Below are 16,587 nucleotides of genomic sequence, written 5' to 3'. Positions count from 1 at the left end.
GGGGGTGTGTGTTGTGGCTGGGGCGGCCGAGGGGTGCGTGCCGGGCTGTAGAGAGGTGTTGTAGGGGGCTGTTGTGGCTGGGGCGGCCGAGGGGCGCGTGCCGGGCTGTAGCGGGGGGTGTTGTGGCTGGGGCGGCCGAGGGGTGCGTGCCGGGCTGTAGGGAGGTGTTGTAGGGGGGGTGTTGTGGCTGGGGCGGCCGAGGGGTGCGTGCCGGGCTGTAGCGGGGAGTGTTGTGGCTGGGGCGGCCGAGGGGTGCGTGCCGGGCTGTAGGCAGGAGCTGGCTGTCAGGTGGGGGTGGGTGCGCGGCTGTCCTAGGGAAGCGCAGGCGGAGGAGGGGCCCGGAGCTAACGGATCTGCAAGGGGCTGGGGGGCGGGGCGAAGAGCCTCCTCCGGAGCTGGCCTCAGGCCGCGGAGCTGTCAAACCCGCACCCCGCCCTCCCCGGCTCTGCGCCAATGAGTCCGGGCAGGACCTGTCACGTGCCAGAAGGGGCGTGGCTGCGCGTGGGCCCCGCCCAGCTGGTCCAGGGCAAAGGCGGCGCGGCTGGTGAGAGAATCAAACAGCGACGCTGCGCCGCGGCGGGGTTCGGGGACCGGAGCCCGAGCCCAGGAGGTGTCCCGGGCACGACCCCCTACAGCCGGTCCGGGCCGCGCGCGTCTTTTCGCTGCACGCGGGTAACGGCCGGACGCTCCCAGGTGCCGCCCGGGGAGGTGAGAGCCGCGGTCTGGGACGCGCTGCCCGTCGGGGCAGTAAGTGGGTGGTACCGGGGTGCCCAGCCTGCGGCGGCGGCGGCTCTGCTGGGGCTTCCCCAGACGTTGGAGTCCGCCCCGGTGCTGCCGGGCTGCGAGCGAGCTGGCCCCTGGGCTGCTGCTACAGACCCCTCCACTGGCATAGCGGAGCCCGGCGCTGCCCGCACTGCGGGGGTCCCTCCTGGCCAGCGCAGCCCCCATCCCGCACCATGTCGCTGAGGGGTCCGGGAGAGGCAACGCGGCGCCACGTTAACTGCCTTCCTCTCCGCTCAGCCACGAGAGCCCGGCCAGGGTCGCGCCCGGCGCAGCGCTGCGGACACAGAAGCGTTCGCTTCTCTGCAGCCCGTCCCGGCGGGCGGGTCACCCCCCGTGCCTTTGTGTGGCTGTTGCTTGTTCGCAAACACTGGCTGATCTCAACTTCAAACTGTGTTTTATCTGCCACGGACGTCAGAATAACCAACTGGGTGGGTAAAATTGTTGGGATTGGGAGGGATGTAGCTGGGGTTGTGGAATTACTTTCGGCAGGGGGACTGGGTGAATAAATCACTAAAACCGGGAGCACTTTACTTGTTGAAACGCGTGTAGAAGGTGGTTAGACCCATGGGGAAAATAGTTGAGGGTTGTGTGACTTTGCACGTGATATCATCATGGGTGGTTGTCCCTTGGCACTTAATGTGGTGCCTCATTTAGTTTTCGGATAATGTATCTGCTAAGAGAACAGGAGTACTTGTGGCATCTTAGAGACTAACAAATTTATGCTACTCTGGTATCTGCTAAAATACATTAAGATCTGATATTCAGACTAAGAAAATATTTTTCATTTTGAGAGAAAATGAAGAGCAGCGAATTGTCATGCAGGCTGCATTGTCCTAGGAGACTTAATGAGCAAGGCATATTTAAGTTGAAACTAGGAGTCAAGACAATATAGTAATAAGCCCTTTTAAAAATACATTACACAGTTTTAAAAACCTAGTTTTCTCTGTTGTCAGTAGTCTCCTTTCCTTAGTACGGGGAAAGAAGTCTCCCTATTAACTGTTTAATTCCCCCAATGGAACAAAATTTAAATTTCCCAAGCATTATAAACTGTTGTATGTCACCACTGACCCTCCTATATATTTTTTAGAAATGTCTATTTGAAAGACTGATTTTTTTTCAAGAAGAATGCACTCACAAGTATGTTTAATACTTAGTAGTTTAATGAAATACTGTTAATTTTTTAATTCTCAGTCCAGTATGGAGTAGCCATGTAATATTTGTTTTAAAACAATCTGTATAAATCAGTGTCCAGGAAAGCTGCAAAAAACAGCCCCCCCAAAACCTCAACACCCCCCCAATAAACAAATACCCCCCCCCCCAAAACCAGAGTTTTCTAAAAGTAGATTTAAAAAAAAAAAAACTTAAATGAGTTGAACCTGTCACTTTTTATTAGAAATTCATCTGCTTATATGTGGACTAATATGTGGTATTTAAAACAAAACATAAAGCTGTTTAAACTGAGGACAGAAAAAAATCTCAAAACATTAATTTTCATGAGAGGGCTCTTTTGGCGGAAACCTTAGATGTTTTAGTTTAGTCCCTGGAGACAAATTAGAATGGAAATTAACACTTGGCATATCAAAACCTGACTTGTATGGTTGGGTCCCAACTAAAACTCACTTTGATGTTAACCTCATTTTTATTCTCCTTAAATCTGTCAGATCTTTGAAATAAGGGCTGTAACGGTTCTTAAAAACATCAGCTGTTGAGCAGTTGTCTGCTCACTACAAATGTTGTGGTGAGGATGTATTTAGTTCCATTCCTTTGCTTTCCTTGCCAACTCAGTTCTGGTGAACTGGCAGGAATCTGAAATTGATAGCCCTGCTTCCTTAAGCACAAGGCTTAAACCAAAAACAAACACACTTTCATTTCACTGGCCTGTGATATCTTCAGAAAATACTGTAGGAGCTTCTCTGAATCCAATGCAATCACCTAGAGATGTTCTTTCAGCCATGCTCTAATTTTCCTAAAAACTCTTTAGCTTCTGCTGTAAACTGGTTTGCCACCTGCCTATCTGATATGTACTGTGCAGTTCTTTAGTCTTTAAAACCTACAGTAGCACTTGACAAGCAGGATTCTAGTCCATCTTAATTCATTGCCTGTTAAAAATGCTTCTAGCTGGGGAGAAGGAAGGTGTTGCAAAAGGGTGTTGGATGCTTGTTACCATCTATGGTTATGGTCACTTGTGAGCTGTTAGGCTTTAAGTCAGTGATACTCAGACTGGGGCTTGGGAGCCGCAAATGGCTCTTTGCAGCAGGTAGTATTAAAACACTGTGATTTAATTATTAACCAATCAGGATGCTTTTACAGTAAAAGCTTTAGTTATCCAGCATGTTGGGGGAATGGAGGGTGCTGGTAAGTCAAAAGTTCTGGTTAACTAAAAGTTATACTTACCAATGGACGGGGAGGAGTGGGGGTCGCAGACTCTGGGAGGGAGTTTGGGTGCGGGAGAGGGCAGGGGGTTGGGGCACGGGATGGGTTTCGGAGTGCTGGATGGGGCAGTGCTCACCTTGGGCGACTCCCCACAAATGGCGACATGTCCCTGCTGTTTCTAGACGGAGGCGTGGCCAGGTGGTTCTGCACGTTGCCTCTGCCCCTGCAGTTCCCATTGGCCATGGTTCCTGGCCAACGGGAGCTGTGGGGGCAGCGCACAGAGCCCCCATGGCCGTTTCTCCGCCTAGGAGCAGTAGGGATATGTCGCCAGGTAGGGAGCCTACCGGCCCCTGTGCCAACCGGACTTATAACGGATATCAGAAGTGCCGGTTTCTAGAGCTTTCTGGTTGTTAAAGTGCAGATCAACACAACTTTTACTGTACTATGTTATTAACCAGTTGTAGTTGATATAATAATACTTGGTCAGAATAACCAAGAAAATACATAAATTTTTTATATATATATATATATATATATATATATATATATATATATATATATATATATATATGTAGTAAATGAAACCGTGAATTCACACTACTGTGACTCTCTTGGGTAATGTTGATAGCTAATTTGGCTCATGAACAACTGAGGTCTGAGTATCACTGCTTTAAGTAGTTAAGATGTGATAGAATCCTTCTTTTGGAGAAAAGGAAAAGCTAACTAAGCTGTGAATAAAGGGAACTGGTGCTTAGATGGCTAGATCTAAATGACAGCAACAAATTGAGCATTTTTCCTGCTTTTAACCAGGGGCTGCAGGGGGACTTTATTAAATTGGGAATGAAAGATCTCAAAATTTCTTTTTGTGTTTAAAAGCTTTTCTGTCTTCTCACTTTCAAAGAGTGTCCAAGGAAACATTTTCCCAGCACATACTATTTATTTGTCAAGGATCCCTTCACTTTTTTAGCAACTGTGAAACTAAGAACTTTTTAACAAAAGTTAAGGAAAACACTATGTATAAAACTTAATCCTTTTCTCTCTTTTTGTGAAGCTTAACTGCACAGGAGAAAAAGTTGGGTTTGTGCTCTTCTTGTATAACAAAGGCCCAGTGTATATATTTTTTTTAATCTTGCTTGTTTTTAACACATTACAAATTCAGGTCTTGTCTGCTCTGGAAGGCTCTCTGACTCTTGGAGTTGTTGAAACTATGAAATCCCTAGAGTCAAGAGGGTAAAAGCTGAGTAACAGAGGATTTTTAAATCTCTTGCATGTAATGTTCTCTGTGTCTGTTGTGCTGGTTAATTTACGTACTTTAAAGACATGATCCAACTCTTGTTGACTTCAGTGGGAGAGATGGATCAGGCTGAAAGTCTGGCATAAAGTGCAGCCAGTTTGACTAATGTGCACCTAACCATGTTGTAGCTATTTTATACACCATTTCTTTAGGACGTGAGTCTCCGGGGAAGTGATACTAATGTTTTGAACCACATATTGACAAAATGTGATTAAGAGCAAGCCATATTATGCAGGATTTACATATCTTGGCATTCAGACTCTCTCTGTAAGAAACCTTCCCCCCCACCCCCATGTCTAAAAATTAGTTGCAGTTATTGATAGAAGCATACAGGTCTCTCTGCTCTCAGTTTTAAACTAAGGTTTACAAATACAGCAGACTAATTGTGTTTCTCATGATGGTGCATGCACCAGATATAAATATATATACAAAAAACATTTACTACAACAGAAATGCCTCCCAGAACTTCTGTACTGTATATTCTGGGAAACAGCACTCCTAAAATGTCTTAATTCTTGACAAAAACTTGTGATTACTGATTCTTGGGTGAGATGCTACTTAAGTGTTCAGTACTCTGAATACATTAGGAAGGGCTTGAAAAGAGATTGAGCTTGAGCTCTAGTTTGATGATCTGACTTTTTCCCCTTCGCGTTGTTTCTGTTTCCCTAACTGTGATATCTTTCTATCACGTGCAGTGTATGTGGCTGTCACTTTAGGCTACAAGTCACAAGGGCTTTCTAATTCAGGCCTGGTGCTCTCCTGCTTTTGAACAGGGAAAAGTCTTGATAAAGAAAGTAGATATCACTATTTGTACGATATGTGCTAACGTGCTGCTTTGCTGTGGCGTGGACTTGCTGTATGAACCAGAATAGCCTTCACGTAATATGTTTTGTCATTATTTTAATGTAATGGCTATCTCCGCTTCAGAGGGAGAGAAGATTTAAAAATAAATGAGCTAGGTATCATGAAAGGAGACAAGCGGAAGGGAACTGTTGTCTTAAAGTAGTAAGAATGAATCATTGTTTTCTGTAAAATGCAGTATTTATATTGGTTAAGTGTTGCAGTAGTTTTCTGGGAGTACCTACAAAGTACTAGATGCTGTACAAACATAAAAGATGGTGTTCCTTCCCCCAAAGAACTTAATATTGAATATTTGGCTTTCTACTTCATTAATTACTTATCAGAAAACATTAAGTTTCTGCAAATAGTCTCTGTCAGAAGTGCTGAGGGGGAGAGCTGTGGCTGGAACTCATTAAAAGGTATATTTGCATGGCTCCTATGTTTACAGGAAATAAAAAATTAGAGGCTTTGCAATTTTGCAGTTGCAGGCAGTCAGTGAGATGAGGTGTGGGGGATGTGCAGAGTGTTTGCTTTTCTAAATGTCAAGCTGAACAGTTTCTTCATGGAGTAGTACGAAATTTATTTTCTGCATTCTGTGCACAGATTTACTCATGTTAAATCAGTAAAGTTTTTAAGTTTTAGTCCACTCTAACACATTTCTAGTCTGATTATTTTTAACACATATGGTGTGTGTGTATACCTTACAGCATAAATAGTATTGGAAGATTAGGAGTTGGAGTTACCAGAGGCCAAGGGCAAAATTAGTCCTAGGGTACAACCCAAAACCCCACTTCCACATAAGGTGTGTGTGGCGGGGGGGCGGGCATGCTTGAGGATTCCTACTTGAGAACTGTCTTTGTATCCTGCTTGGTTAATTCATCTCTTGTAGCAGCCTTTGGCTAATTTAATATTAGATTGAAGCCCTTTTTGCTCACCTCCAGCTGTTTAAAGAGGATGTGGTCTCACTCTGCCCTCAAAACCCCAGAACTTCCTGGGTGTGGAAGGGAAAAGGAAGAACCCAGAAAAGACTGATGGAAGGGCAAAGGAGGAAGCCACCCTCAGCTGAGAGGCTGCAAGATGGCCTCTGCTACTCCATTCCTTCTTCCTCTCTATAACCACAGCCAGGAAGCTCTGGGGTTTTGGGGGCAGAGGGAGACCCATGAGTAACTCCTGTGCCTGCCTCTGCTGGATAACTTTTCTAACTACTGGTAGAGTGAAATTGACAGTTGTGAACAGTAGCAATGAAAATGACTGTGCTTGTTTTGTTTTGCTGCTTACTGAGAAAGGTATAGGCAACTGCTGAAGCACTGGAGCTGTCTTCCTATAAATCTTTTAGACAGACAGCGTTGCATCATGTTGACGCTAGAAGATTTTCTTTGCAACTGTAAGAAATCAGAACTAAGGCCCAGATTCTCAAAGGTAATTAGGCCCAGATCCTCAAAGGCAGGCGACTATGCTGCTATTCAAAATACAAGGCTTAGTTATGTAGAAACCAATGGCTTTGGGCCCTTTCTGTTCTTGCCCCCTCTCAGTTTGGGGGAGGAAAAGTTCTTGTGGCTGGAGAGTAGACTTTTTTTTTTTTTTTTTTTTTCTCAAATCCAGGACAAAAATATTTCTCTCTTATTGGAGAGAGAGTACCACCAGTGTTAAGCCTTGCTTAGTTTTATGAATGACACAAAGTATAACCTTTTGGACAGCGAAATAATCTCTTCAGTCATGAGATTACATCAGTGAAGACTGAGTAGAAGAAACTTCAGAAACCAGCATTTAAAGCAAATACTTGGTCAGCTCATGGTAACAGCATGTTAAATGCTTTTCCAGCAACTTGGTACATGCTAATTTAGACCTCGTCCACATTTAAATGTAGATTGACCTAGCAATGTCAATCATCGTGTGAAAAATTCACACCCCTGAGTACCATAGTTAAGATGACTTAGCCCCAGTGTAGACGTGGCTAAGTTGATGAAAAAAGTCTTCTGTTGACCTACCCACCATTTCTTGGGGAATTGGATTACTTAATTCGACCGAAAAACCTCTTCCATCGACATAGGAAACAACAAGGAGTCTGGTGGCAGGACATAGGAAGCGTCTCTGCTATCGGTGCTACAGTGGCATAGCTGCTGCTGTAGCACACATAATGTAGTGGTGCCCTTAGCCTTGTAGCTTTATACCCACAACAGAGAGCCTTGCTGGTGCACCTTTGTGTTTTTAGATCAGTGACCTTGAACTCTGCAGTATAGGAGTACAGTATAGATAGGGCCGTACCAAATTCATGGTCCATTTTGGTCAGTTTCACAGTCATAGGATTTTAAAAATCATAAATTTTATGATTTCAGCTATTTAAATCTGAAATTTCATGGTGTTGTAATTGTAGGATTCCTGACGCAAAAAGGAGTTGTGGGGTGATACTGCTACCCTTACTTCTGTGTTGCTTGGCAGCGGTGCTGCCTTTGGAGCTGAGCAGCTGGAGAGTGGCAGCTGCTGGCTGGGAGCCCAACTCTGAAGGCAGAGCCGCTGCCAGCAGCAGCACAGAAGTGGGGTGGCAATACTATACCATGCCATCCTTTACTTCTGCGCTGCTCCCTTCAGAGCTGGGCCGTCAGTCAGCAGCTGCCACTGTCTGGCCGCCCAGCTCTGAAGGCAGCAGTGCAGAAGTAAGGGTGGCAATACCATTACCCCCCTAAAATAACATTGTGACCCCCTCTTGCAACTCCCTTTTGGGTCAGGACTCCCAATTTGAGAAACGGTTTCCCCCATGAAATCTATAGGATAGGGTAAAAGCACACAAAGGACCAGATTTCTCCGGGGGGAAAGGGGGAGACACCAGATCTCACAGTCCGTGATGTGTTTTTCATGGCTCTGAATTTGGTAAGGCCATAATTATAGAAGCTCTTGGGGTAGGGAAGAGGGAGCAACTAGTAGTGGTTAACAGCTGGTTTTTGATGTAGGGTGTCTGGGAAAGTGAGGAATCAGTCCTGGCTTTTGGCAATGAGGAGGCAGCTTGGACTCTGGTTCTGGGCGGTAAAGAAATCTTTGTTTCTTCCTACCTTTGACTAGGTGGGAATGTGGGTTTTGTTTTGCAATGAACTTCTTACTGCAATCTACAACAATTGCTCCTACATGCAATAAAAAAGAAGATACTTCAGTTCCCCCCCCCCCTGAAATTTTTAGCAGGGAAATAATTATAATTTTTGATATCTAAACTGTACAGCACGTAACCTGTGTATCCTTTTGCATTCGTTACCTTCACCTCATCCCCCATTCCCTCCATTTTTTAATTGGATTCATAAGCCTTTGAGGGTAGTGACTGGTACTGTTTGTGGTTGTACAATCCCTAGCACAAAGATCCTGAGCGGTGTCTCAGAGTGGTACTTCAATACAAATGCTAGTTAATTATATATGAATAGGAGCAATTTTTCTTTTTCTTTTCCGGACCTGTTCATTCTGCCTGCAGACATGTGCAGATGCTACTGCATTGGTCAGCTTACATTGTGAAGTTACCTTATGGTGTTAAGGGATAGTGGTTTTTTTTTTTTTTTTTTTTTTTTTTTTTTGAAAGAATCTTGGATTTAGGCGCACAATTATACATCTGTTTATGCAGCTGCATGAAACAGAACCCTAGGGTACAGTTTCCATTCTAACTTCACTCACTGGCTTTTAACTTCCTCAGACAAGTTGCTTCTGGGTTGAAATTTATTTGCTTGATCTTGGAGCAAAGGTGAATCTTGTATTGGAAAGATTTTTAACAGTCAATACAGCCACTCTTAAATTGTGGGAATACTTTTCCTATATATTACAGGAGATGTCTTAATGGTCACATAACTGTAATAGGAGAAGGGACAACTTCCTAGCTGGTAGAAGTAAATACTTCAGATTTGAAGAAAACAGGCTTAGCGTTTAAATTACATATATTTGTAAAGCTGACTGGAAGCTGACAGATACATCAGTTGGGGAAGGTATAATAAAGCCCAAACTACAGTTCTGTCCAAACCTCTTTTTCTAAGGACTGGCTGTGCTAACTTGGAGAAGATTCAAAAATAGGATCAAAGTAACACAAAACACTCAACAACCAAGTGAGGTTGTTTAGCACATGGGGAGAGTAGAAGCACCCTTCCCTGGGTAGATTCTCTTGATACCTTTTTGATCTCCTTAAAGTCCTCATGAAGGGTTTTACTTGAACATTCATTACTCCTGGGGAAATTCTGCACCACTGCGCATGCGTAGAATTCATGTGCTGCTCAGAATTTTTTTTCTCGGCAGAAAATAATCTGCCAAGAAGTGCTGCAGTTATGCCTTTTGCCCACCAAGGGCACCAGGACAGTGAGCAGCTGCTCCCAAGCAGGAGCAGCCCTAGCTGAGGATAGTGAAGAGAAGAGGCTGTATTCCTCAAAGCACCCTGCCCATGGTTCCAGGTCAGGATGCATGGGATATGGGGAGATGGACAGCATGGGGCTGCAGGGGGGTTGTCATAAACTGGGGTTCAGAATGGCTAGTGAGGGGGACGACAGGGGCAGGGGCTTAATGGAGTTGCAGAGACATGGGGATGGGGTGGATGTGCCTGACTGAATGAGGGAGGCTGGGGTCTGCATCGGGGAGGATCCCTAACAATCCCTCCTACCCCCTTCCCCCCCCCCCCCCAAAATACAACAAACCCTGTTCCATACTTCTCCCACTGACATCCAACAGCCCTCCAAGTTCACACCCCAGGCGCCTTCACAGCAGTTACTTCCCTCTCCCTCAGCTCCTCTTTTACCCTTGACTCCCCCAAGTTTCAGAAGCAGTGCAAAGAGGTGTGAGAAATGTTTGTACTGTAGTTTAAATGAATTATTATTCAGAGTTCTGTATTAATATGCCTTGTAAGGAATCGATTTGTCAAACGTTTCCTGAATCTTTTTTTGTTGTCTGTATTGTTACAGACATATTTGCTGACAGGTATTTTGAAATAAATTACCAAAATAATTGAAACTGGCGTGATTATATTATTTTTACAAATAAAATATGGCTAATTTTTTATTTATGTCTTGGTGCAGAATTCTCCCCAGGAGTATTTCTCAAAGGCAGTTGCCTGATTCTTTGGTCTCATGACTGATAGACTGATTTCCTTCTTGGCAACTAAATTTCCCAGAAAGCCTATTCTGAAAGGGCCCAAGCACCTAATATAGGGCCTTGTTACACTGATCTCTTTTGAGTATGTATATTAAGATATGCTTCAACAAAGCTAGTTCTTTTTTTTTTTTTAATGTAGGAAACTAAAACAAAATAATGGTTCATGTGGTATTAGTGATGCAGAACCATGAGCTCAAGTTAGGAAATTTGAAGTTAGTGCAGCAAGAACTATTAACTTGTCCACACTGTGCTTTTGTAGTGACTTCCATTGGTTTTTTTGTTTTTGTTTCAGTCTAAACTGTAATTATTGCTATATTTATTCAAAAGTGCCATAACTTGGTCCCATTGTATATCCTGTATATTTTTACGTTCAGGTAAATATTGTAATACTTAGAAGTTACCAAAACCTGTGCTTGATTTCTCAACCTGAACACTGTCTTAATGCTGTTTCCCTTTAAATAATAAATTTCATGTGTATGATACTTCAAATAATGAAGCTAAAAAGGCCTTTTGATTAGATACTAGTTGACTCTAAGTTAATACCTGCCTTCTAACACATCATAAAGTGAATACATGAACTTTTGTGCAAGAAGGGGTATTGTTACATCCAACTTGGATACAAATCTCTTTAAGAACTTAATCCTAAAAAATCGAAGATCAATAGAAAATACTTTCACAAAACTTGTGAAAACCTATTCCAATGGGAAGTTTTTATTAACAAATAAACGTTTTCTGCACTGTCAGCAACTTGACAAAGATTGTGCAGGGGCATGAAACTAGAAAATGAAACGATCTATAAAGAAAAAAAATTGACTAATCAGTTTATTTTCCTTGCCAGGGCTCAGAGAAAAGTGAGAATAAATCTACTGAAAAATAATCAGAATTTCAACATTTTAAATATCTTTGATGTAGTAATACAGTTATGGGGAACTTCTTACCTTAATGGGCATTCACTCCCATACTAACATCTTAATTCTGCTCGTTGCTCAAATTCAGTTTTTTTTGTATTACATTTGTTTATCTTTATATCTGAATTGAGTCCTCTAAAAGCAATGTATGACTCTGCTTATAGTGATCAGAAGATGATGGCAAACAGAGCCAATTGCACTTAGAGCAATCTCTGGGAATTGTGTAGTGAAGCCTATATGTTGGTCTGTTGTCTCATTACTTGTTGGAAAAGATACTTGGCTGAATTCCAAAGAGAAATGTAATTAATTTTGATAAGAGTCATTATAAAGCAATTAGTTGTGGAGGAAGTTGTGATATTGGTTTGGTTTACAGAGTGATCGCATACTTCACATATTTAAACAAAACTTCCACATATGGACTAAAAAGTTTATCTATAACAAAACTTTATTCATAAGTTAAGAATGGCACTATTTTAATTTCACTGACCAGATTAATGGGAAAACATGGCAATGTTTGGTGAAGTGACCTCATATTTTGATGAATATACTGAAGTAATCTGTCCAAACAGTGTTCACCAGTCTGCAAGAGTTTTGATGATATTTGTGTGTTTGGATTCACATCAGGATATTCAAAACTCAGCTTACAAAGACCACCAAATTTAGAAATACTTGTCTACTGGTATGCTGATCCTTCATAATCCTTTCTTTTGTTCCACACTTGGAGTAAACCTAAAGGAGGAGAGCAGAGGAATATCTAAGGCAAAGTGAGGATACATAGTGACCTACAACTTTGTTTTGGGGCTGAATATCTATTTTGTCTTTCATGAGTGAATATTAAAGATATAATGATGTAAGATTTTTCTGTCACTGAAAATGGTATATCACTAGCCTGCCATAACCACTGAATGTTAGCCAACTGCAGTTCTTTGTTCCACAGCTGTGGAAGTTGAAAATGCCTGATGTGCTGTACTGCTGAACGGTGCTGGGAGAATGAGTTCAGCATTGTTTCTTTCACTAGAGAACTGTTCCTACAGATAAATAGGGTAGCCTGAAAATAAATACTTAATATATTTAGAAACTCTAGTCTTTGTGATTGCGTAACTTTTTGTCTGAAAAAGGCTGCAGGTCAGCCTTTTTATAATAAGAGAACAGTCTCCTCATAATGAGTGATGTAAGTGCCCCGTTTTCTAATCTGTACAGTGAAAAGCAACCACAAAACCAGGATTATTTGTGGTACTCTTCAAATTGAATGAAGATCCTTTCCATAGCTGTGTATTAACTGAAACACTTTCAATAACTTATCAATTAACAAGAGTGCAGTATGATGTATATTACTTAAGCAGTATGCTGTGAGTCGGAACTGATTTTTTTAAAATCTATTCCTTGTTTTTGTATCAGTGGTCACACTTGACTGGAGTGATCTTTTCAATTTGAAGTCAAGGGAACATAAATATATCTGCCCCTACCTTCTTTTGGGATATCTACCATTAATGCAGCTCCAGCTAATATAGATGATGAGGCACAGGTGTTTTTACTGTTTCTTGTCTAATGAAATAGCACAATGGTGATTCTTTTGCCCCATCCAGATCAGTCACACTGTTGCTACCGCAAGTGGAGCTGTGTTTATGTATGGTTTATTAAACTCAGATGAATTTTGGGATCTTGAAAGTGGAGGCTAAACCAAACTTAAGTGAGCCAAGCATATTGCTGTCTGACACTGCTGGCTTCCCCACACCTCTGCAGTACTTTTGTTCATTTCACTTCATAGTCTCTTCTAAATGTAGATATTTTACAGTGTGGACTAACATAAAATGTTTAGATCCTCCAATAAAACAGAAGATGTAAAAATAAAATGGAAGACACCCAAAAAAGGAGCAAATGTAGCATGTGCCATTATCCCAGCTAGTGAAACATTTTCTGGTGGCATGGCTCTTTAAAGAGCCAATGATTGGGGACATACAGGAGTACTTTAAAAGACACATAGTGAGGATGCTTGATCTTAAGTAACTACTTGATAAGTATTCTCTTCTTAAGAGTGCTTTGTGTAAGCCTGAATTTGAGGAAAACATTTTAATTTTAGTGGTCAAAACAGAGACCAGAGAAGAGAAGAAAAGAAATACAGTCCTGTCTAGTAGATAATTTTGAAGGAGATGTTCATCTTTGTGTCAACTCATTCACTTAAAACTTAAAATTCTATGTGTGGTGATTTTTTTTTTTTTTTTTTTTTTTTTGTATTTTGTTTTAAGGGCAGAAGGGTCCATTATGATCATCTAGTTTACCTCCTGCATAACACATGCCATAGGACTTCACCCAGTTGTTTCGTCATAAAATTGATGAATTCTGTTTGAGCTCTTAGAAAGATATGTAGTCTTGATTTAAACACTTTGACTGATGAACCTACCACATCCCAAGGCAAGTTGTTCCAGTGGTTAACTACTCTTACTGTTAAAAATGTGTGGCATATTCCTTGTCTGAATTTGTCTAGCTTCGCCTTTAATCATTGAATCTCATTATGCCTTTTTCTGCTAGATTAAAGAGCCCTTCATTATCAAAAATCTCTTACACGTTTAGGTACTCGAAGACTTTGCTCAAGTGATCTCTTAACCTTCTCTTTCATAAATTACATACATTCAGCTTCCCTAGTTCTCACTACAAGGCATGTTTTCTAAACCTGGAACTATTCTTGTATGTCTTTTCTGAACACTTTCCAATTTGTCAACATCCTTTTTGAAGTGTAGACATCAGAAATGGAGACTATATTCCAGTAACGATCTCACTGTGCTGTGAACAGGGGTGATGCCACCTCCCTTGATATTCCTCTGCTTAGGCAGGCAAGAATTGCATTTGCCCTCTGTCACACAGAGCCCTGGAAGTGTCCAGCCAAAGAGAGAGCTCTATCTCCACACAGAGTCCATTGTGTTTGGAGCTCACCTCATTGGACTCCAAGTGCACTTTAAGTCTCTTGAGTTTGAACATAATCTCTAGGCACTGCCCTGTCTGGAGGTGCACTTCTAGAGTGCAGATCCTCTGTCCAGTACTCCCTTCTGAATGCTGTGCCCAATTTCCTAGCCCCTGGAACTAATCCTGGCCCTTCAGACTTCTCTGTAGCCAGGGCTGGTGCAAGGAAGTTTTGCACCCTTGGCGAAACCCCCCCCCCTCTCACCCAGCTAACCCCCCCCCCCCCATGGCAGCTAACCCCATCCCCCCACCTGGGGCGCCTGCCACCCCTCCCCCCCGCAGCAGCTTCCTGCCACACCCCCCACGCTGGGAGCCCCCCTGCAGTAGCTACTCCCCTCTGCGGCAGCTAACTCCGCCCGCAGAGCCCCTTTCTCCCCCCCCCCCCCCCAGCTCACCTCAGCTCCGCCTCCTCCGCTGAGCACGCTGGCACCGCTCTAATTCTCCTCCCCTCCCAGGCTTGTGACGCCGATTGGAGGAGACTTAGAGTGGGGGCTGTGTGCTCAGCGGAGGAAGCAGAGTGGAGGTTATCTGGGGCGGGGAGCGGTTCCCCTGTGCGTCCCCCCCCATTACTGCGGGCGGCCCTCCCTGCGCCCCCACCCCGCCCCAGCTCACCTTCACTCCACCTCCTTGCAGGGGTGGCATGTTTGTAGAAATTTTGGTGGTGCCCAGAACCCGCCCTCGCCCAAATTCAACCCCCCCAAACTCTGCCCCCCACCAGCCCAAGGCTCTGGAAGGGAGTATGGGTGAGGGAGGAGGTCTGGGGTGCAGGCCCTAGGCTGGGGCAGGGGATTGGGGTGCAGGCTCTGGGAGGGAGTTTTGGGATGGGAGGGGTGCAGAGTGATGGAGTGCAGGGGTGAGGGCTGTGGGGTGTGGCTGCAGATGAGGGGTTTGGAGTGTGGGAGGGACTCAGGGCGAGGGTAGGGATGTAGAGGGTGAGGGCTCTGGCTGGGATTGGGGATAAGGTGTTTGGGGTGCTGGAGGGGCTCAGGGCTTGGGCAGAGGGTTGAGGGTGCAGTGTGGGGGTGTGTGTGAAAGCTCTGGCTGGGGATGTGGGCTCTGGGGTGGGGCAGAGCTGGGGATGAGTTTGGGGTACAGGCAGGCTGCTCTGGGATAGGGGACAGAGAGGAGGACTCCCCCCAGCTCTTTCCCTGCCAGCCGCAGCAAGCTCTGGGGTATGAGCCCCCCTTTCCTGCCCCCCCAGCAGCACTCCCTTCCACCCCCCCCCCCCGTCACTGCATGTGCTCCTAGGGTTCGTCTCAGGTCCTGGAATCTCCCTCGCCTCCCCCATAGTGGGGCGCTGCGTGTGCCTCCTCCCCTGCTGTTGCCCCTGACTGTAGCCTCACTGGGGGTGCCTCCTTGCCCAGCATGGGGCAGGAGCAGTGACTGCGGGCAGGGGGGTCCCCTGTGCTGCTGGAGGGTCACATTGGAAAATGAAAGGGTGTGAGGGGGAAGGGCAGGCTCAGAGTCAGTCTGCCCTGGCAGTGGAGAAGGGGGGCACTGGGACCCTGCGGCAGCAGTTGTTGCAGGGAAGCAGAATGGAGGAGACAAAGACAGACAGGCTCTGCTCGGGGACAGAGAGTTGGGGGCAGGGGCAGCAAGTTGGGGCCAGGGGACACTCGGGGGAAGGCGTGGGAGGGCTGCAAGTGGGGCCGGGGGGGGGACGACACGGCCCCAAGTATTGCTGGCTCTGAATATTGCTGGTGCCCGAGCACCACGTGGATAGGCTTTTAGGCGCCCCCAACCACTAGGCGGACGCCTAGTTTGCCTAAATGGTTGCACCGGTCCTGTCTGTCGCTTAAGTACACCCCTCTTCTCCATAATTTCAGCTGTGTGGCAGAAATTCTGACTTTGCAGTTAAACTCTTCAGGGGCATATGACAGTGAAAGCAAACAGATATTGCTCACAATTCCAAACACCATTACTCTTTACTTAGCAGTATGGGATATGTGCAGGTCTAGACAAAATACAATAGTCTTAGGCCTTGTCTACACTACGAGAGTAGTTCGATTTTACTTGCATCGAATTTTTGTAATCGATATTGCAAAGTCGAACGTGTGTGTCCACACTAAGGACAGTAATTCGACTTTGTGCGTCCACACTAACGGTGATAGCGTCGACATTCGAAGCGGTGCACTGTGGTCAGCTATCCCACAGTTCCCGCAGTCCCCTCTGCCCATTGGAATTCTGGGTGTAGCCGGCAATGCCTTCTGGGTAACAAAATGTGTCCAGGGTGCTTTTGGGAAACTGTCGTCATCCGTCCATCACTCCCGCCCTCCCTCCCTGAAAGCGCCGGCGGGAAAACAGTTCGCGCGCTTTTCCAGTCAT

The 16,587-nt window shown here is 44.7% G+C and overlaps 1 protein-coding gene across 17 annotated transcripts in view; it reads left to right on the top strand.

Annotated features, from left to right (window-relative positions):
- The first annotated feature begins 502 nt into the window (after positions 1-502).
- Positions 503-16,587, top strand: part of OSBPL8 (oxysterol binding protein like 8) — a 198,998-nt gene continuing 182,913 nt past the window's right edge. For 6 of the 17 annotated variants that reach the window (XR_010590973.1, XR_010590972.1, XM_065559259.1 and 3 more), the window contains exon 1: positions 529-708. The gene's annotated coding sequence lies outside the window, so the exon portion shown is untranslated. Of the gene's footprint in view, positions 709-16,587 lie in introns of all 17 variants that reach the window. The other 11 variants (XM_065559269.1, XM_005310815.5, XM_065559327.1 and 8 more) reach the window with 5 other exon arrangements.

Source organism: Chrysemys picta, chromosome 1, assembly GCF_011386835.1.
Source record: "Chrysemys picta bellii isolate R12L10 chromosome 1, ASM1138683v2, whole genome shotgun sequence".
Lineage (NCBI taxonomy): Eukaryota > Metazoa > Chordata > Testudines > Emydidae > Chrysemys > Chrysemys picta.
This window is presented reverse-complemented; position numbering and strand designations above follow the sequence as displayed.